This window comes from Drosophila miranda, chromosome XR, assembly GCF_003369915.1.
Source record: "Drosophila miranda strain MSH22 chromosome XR, D.miranda_PacBio2.1, whole genome shotgun sequence".
In the NCBI taxonomy this organism is placed as follows: Eukaryota; Metazoa; Arthropoda; class Insecta; order Diptera; family Drosophilidae; genus Drosophila; species Drosophila miranda.
The window spans coordinates 46,691,990-46,697,564 of NC_046674.1; the positions used below are offsets into that span (position 1 = coordinate 46,691,990).

Consider the following 5,575-nt stretch of genomic DNA (forward strand, 5'->3'; position numbering starts at 1 on the left):
TGTGTGATCGTAAGACCAAACGAAAAGTCTACTTTGATGCAGCTGAAATTGAAGAAGCTGTACTCATAGTGATCCGCAATGTACTGGATGTTGCATTTCATGGTGAGCGGGTGGCGCTATTGACTGGACAGTCCATCGAAAAGGACAGCAAGCTGTGGAAGTTTTCTCCGATCATAGATGGAAGAGGAGTGATTCACATGAATAGTCGTATTAATAACGCATGTGCGGTTGGAGAAGAAACCAGTCGTCCAATATTAATGCCCCAAGGGCATCACGTTACAAAATTGATCGTGTCACATTATCACGAGCTATGGAAACACCAGACACAATTATAGCAGAAAAACGCAGGAAGTACTACATACGACACTGCCGACAGGAGGTTCGCCGTGCAGCTAGAAATTGTATGACTTGTAAAATCCAGAGAGCTTCACCAAAAACGCCATTAATGGGACAACTTCCTAAGGACAGACTCTCTCCGTACGCCCATTCTCATGTGTTGGAATCGACTATATGGGACCGTTTTTGGTTGTAAGAGGAAGGAGCACCGAGAAACACTGGATATGCATATTTACATGCCTTACAATAAGAGCAAATCATTTGGAAATTGCCAGGGACCTGAAATCAGATACGTGTCTTCGAGTATTGCATAACTTCATGGCGCGGCGCGGAAGACCAGTAAGAATCCGATCTGACAATGGTACCAATTTAAGTAAGAATCCGATCTGACCATGGTACCAATTTGGTGGGAGCTGAGCGTGAAATGAAAAAACAATTGCAGGACCTCGATCACATTAGAATAGCGAACGAGTTGGCAACTAAGCAGATCGAATGGCTGTTTAATTGCCCGCTAAACCCCCATGCAGGTGGGTGCTGGGAAAGATTGGTACGAAGTGTGAAGAGGGCCATAGGACACGCACAGCATGACAAAAACCTGAAAGAAGACATACTGTATAGCCTAATGTGTAACGCTGAAAACATAGTAAATTCCAGACCGCTTACACACATTGCTCTGGATAACCCCACAGACGATCCGATAACCCCTAATCACTTTCTTTTAGGTTCTCCCAATTCTAGCCAGACACCACATCCACAAGAGGAGAAGTACCAGCCAACTCGAAAGGAATGGCGCATCGCTCAGCAGATCTCACACTCATTTTGGAACAAGTGGCTCAATGAGTACCTACCAGACCTATGCAGACGGACAAAGTGGCATCACCCAGTGCCACCACTCGCTGAAATGGACAGTGTTCTTATCTGTGATAAGAACCTTCATCGATCTCAATGGAAAAAGGGAGTTATTCTAGCAGTCACGCCTGGACGCGACGGACAGGTTCGCTCAGCCTTTGTAAAGACGACGGCTGGAGTTCTACACCGCCCAACCTGTATGCTGGCAAAGCTAGACTATTGTGAATCACGAGCGTGCTTGATTCACGGTGGTGGGGATGTTGCTGAGAAAAATTAGCTTATGTATACTTAGTTCTAAGCAAGATACCCTACATAAAGAAAAAAGAGAGAAGAAAAATGGTCACGCTATGAAAAGACAAGAAGGTCACATTAGTTTGAGCAGTCGATAAAAGAGCGGGGAGAAAAGACGAAGCGTGCGTAGAAAATACATCCACATATAAGTATAAAATGTATTAACCTCCTTTTGCAAATAGGAAATAAAACGCAACCAACGCCTAAGTACCGATTAAGATAAGCGATTGTGTTTTATCCGCAATTCTCACGTTTCTGGACACAATATCTTTTATTTCGCTCCTTGGAAGCCAATGACCCTAGAGTTCTTAGAGTTTGTGTGAAGACGGGTGGAGACTCGTGGTGCAAGAACTGAAGTATACTGGACATTGGAGAAGCGACCGAACCCACAAGGAGACGGTCATCTCGCTCGTGGGTGGACAATAAACATTGAAGAACACGAAGGCCAACGTGGGTGCGCACTACAGGCAGCTGAAAAGCGCACATATATGTGTATGTATGCGAGATCGTGCAAATACTGGCATCTCGCTCTTACCAACGAAGTTCTTACGGGCCAGCCTCTAGTTGGCTTCGGTGCGCAGTAAAAAGCCAGATTAGTCGCGTTAGAGAATTTCCGAGCATTCGCGAAGGGAGATTGGAAAAATTAGTAGAGTTCGAAATGAAGGTACAAAACTTGGCTTCATTCTTAGAAACAGCTAACGCACATCAGCAGTTAAAAAATCCAACATTAATGGAGGAGTAAGTCTTAAAGTTGCCAGTGCAACAGAGACTGGAGTGGGCCATTCCAAGCAACTAGGAGATGAAAAATCGATCCGTCATTTAAGTCTATGGCTTCAGGGATTGGCCGAAGAAGTGCAAGACGCAGGATTGGTTGACGATCAGGCAACATTCAAGCCAAAGAAAGAAAAGTCGAGACTATTCCATGCAAACGACATCGGACTTGTAACCATGAAGGCGTGCTCCGCCTGCAATGGGAAACACGACTTGGAAAAGTGTAACTCATTTGCCCAGTTAGAACTTGAGAAAAAATGGCAGCATGTCTTTGGATAGAAAATGTATACATGATCCAGACTACTACAAAAAATACTGCGACCTGATGGAAGCATACGAACAAAAGTCATACATTCGGCATCTCACAAACAGTGAACTGGAAGTGGACAAGAAAAAATAATGGTTCCTGCCTCATTTTGGGGTCTTAAATCCTAACAAGCCCGGCAAGTTGAGAATTGTTTTCGACGCGGCTGCAGAAGTCGATAAAGTGTCGTTAAACTCCATGCTCATGACTGGCCCCGACGGGTATCAATCCTTAACGGGCATTCTTATGAGGTTCAGATAGAAACCGATTGGAGTCTGTGCTGACATAGCAGAAATGTTCCACTAAGTCATAATACGAAAGGAGGATCGATGTGCCCAACGCATACTATAGAGGAAGAATCCAGGCGACGAGATGAAGGAGTATGAAATGCAGGTCATGACCTTTGGAGCCAAATGTTCACCGGCCTCTGCTCAATACGTGAAAAATAGAAACGCACTTGAATTTAAGGAATCGTATCCAGATGCGGTGAATGCCATTATTAAAAACCATTATGTAGACGATTTGGTGCATTGTTTTTCATCCGATGAATCGGCTGTGAGAGTTGTGAAGGAGATAGTTGACATTCACAAAAGGAAGGATTCTAACTGAGAAAGTCCAATTCGAAATTCTTCAACAAGGTTTTTGGTAACGAACAAGTATCTGAGCCCATAACTCTTGATAGGGATGAATCTTCGCATTATCAAAAGGTCCTGGGAATGTACTGGTGTACACGCAGCGACGAATTTGGGCTCTCACTTTCGTTTAACAAAATTGACGCTTCAATCTTTTCAGAATCAAGAATACCGTCTGTTCAAACATGAACATATTATTGTACACATTCACTCATGTATCCAAAAAATGGATCTCTAAAGAAATCACATAAAGTAGATAAGTAATGACAGTTCGGGTGTAAACAAAGATATGTAGCCCATCTTAAAATAACACTAATGTAAGCATGAACTCAAATAGACACCCGCAGTAAAATGTATCCTTTGCGTAGGTCTAACGATAATTATAGAATACAAAATTGTACCTTCTTCTTCATTGTCAAATCACATATAAGGCTCTGATTTTAAGAATAAAATTTAGTTTGAATTTAAAACTCAACTCGCAAATGTCTAGACTTTTCTTTTAAGGTCTTAACAATAGGGTTCGTTGAGGGGTTTAAGCTCCGTCAGTACTATAAAAAGGGTCAAAGGCTTTCAAAACCACTTCGCTGATGAAAGGGCTAAGCGTAATTGCCGTTAGTAGGCTATTTAACTAAGCGAATACTTCAGTCATCCAGCGCTAATTTCGAAGCCTTCGAAAAGAGAAAATAGGGGAAAAGTGAGTCGGATTTTTCCTTGCCTTATAATAGCGTTTAATTGAGGATTCCAACGGCTTTCTTCCAGAGGAATAATTCCAACATATTCACAGATCCTCAGACATGTGGACATAGATTTCATCACCATAGAGATATTTTGATTTTTAATTAAGCTGCCACGAAAAGTGGAATTGGTCCAATTGTGGATAGTAGGTCCAAATTTTACTCCACAACTAACATCACAGCGGGCGATATCGTGGCTAAAAGCATCGATTCGAGATTCCTTCTATAATGTTGTTGTTTTGTATCAATCGTTCTAGCACCGAAACAATGATTCTTCAATGTAAAATAAACCAACGACAGATCCCTAGTAATGATCACGGACTTCAGCCAAAAGTCATGAATTCCAAAAGATAGCGCAGATTCAGGTACTTATCGAAGATAAGAAAGAATATAGAGTTGTATAGAAACGAAATAGCATTCGTATAGAAAGAAAATAGAATTGATAGTAAAGAATGTTAAAGAATGTCCTCTGCCACAACAAATCGGCGCCACGTTGGGCGCCAAAATATGTAACGTCCTTGCTTCCTTCGCACAAAATACCACAATAGGGAACCTAATTCCACCCGTTGATATCAAACGCGATTGGTCGCCGGTTCGTGTGAGCTTTTGGGTGAACCGTGTGGGTTTGGAGCCCGCAGTATAAAGAGCAGCAGGTTGACATTGAATCCGTGCAAAAGCACGGGTAGGACTCGGGTAGAATCTTGCCACCCTATCGGTCTAGGCTAAATCTAATTGACTTGCCGTCGTTGCACCATCGCAGAAAATATAATGGGGTAATGTTCGTGCACAAGCTCCTTCTCGGGATTGTTGACTCCCAAACTCTCTTGGGTCAGATTGACTTGGCCGTCCCATCTAGACCTTTTATGACAATCTGTTGTATGAGGGAAGCCAAAATATGGAAAGCATCCGCGTTTGGGCACTCGGGAACTCGGGTAGATAGGCATTCAAGCCTCTAGACTGTCAATCCCTCACAATGACTTCTGCATGAGCTGTCGCGACGAGGAGGAGGAGCAATCGGTCTGCCACTTCTTCTGTCATTGCCCGGCCCTTGGAAATCATCGTCCTCGGTTTCTCAGGGCCGCTTTCCTCACAAGCATTTCGGACCTTTCCGAAATCAAACCTGGGACCCTGTCCATATTCATCCAAGCCTCCGGATGGGACTGCCCTTAATTTGCAACAGTTTGCTCTATGAGGTTTTGGGCATTGAGAAGGGGCCCATGCTGCATCACAATGGAAATGTTTACAGATCCAAGTGAGCTTGGGGGTGGTTTTATCGCTCCCCTAGGCTACCACCCTTACCTAACCTAACCATCACTATCTTTTGTTGCTACCATTATATCATACATGTATATTATAATCTTGTCTTCCTTTACCATGACTGCGAAAATTTTGTTTGGGAATCTTTTTAACACCGCAGATGTATTACGTAACCCGAAAGGCATCCTCAAGCATTCCTTTTGTCCCATGGGACGTGAACGATGTGTTTTTTACTGAATCTTTATGCATAAATACGTGGAAGAATCCATTCTTCAAGTCTAACTTGGTGAAAAACCTTTTCTCTGGAAGTTTATCTAGCAGGTCGTCTACAAGAGGTGTTGGGTAATTGTTCTTAATCATTCCTTTATTAAGTGTGCGATAATTGACGTACAGTCTCAACT

General features: G+C 42.9%; 1 long non-coding RNA gene across 1 annotated transcript; it reads left to right on the forward strand.

The window, feature by feature from the left end:
• Positions 1–800: 800 nt before the first annotated feature.
• LOC117186695 lies at positions 801–3,658 on the forward strand. Its single transcript, XR_004471639.1, has 2 exons — positions 801–1,598; positions 1,659–3,658. It is a non-coding gene; the product is annotated as an uncharacterized LOC117186695 (long non-coding RNA).
• Positions 3,659–5,575: the final 1,917 nt, after the last annotated feature.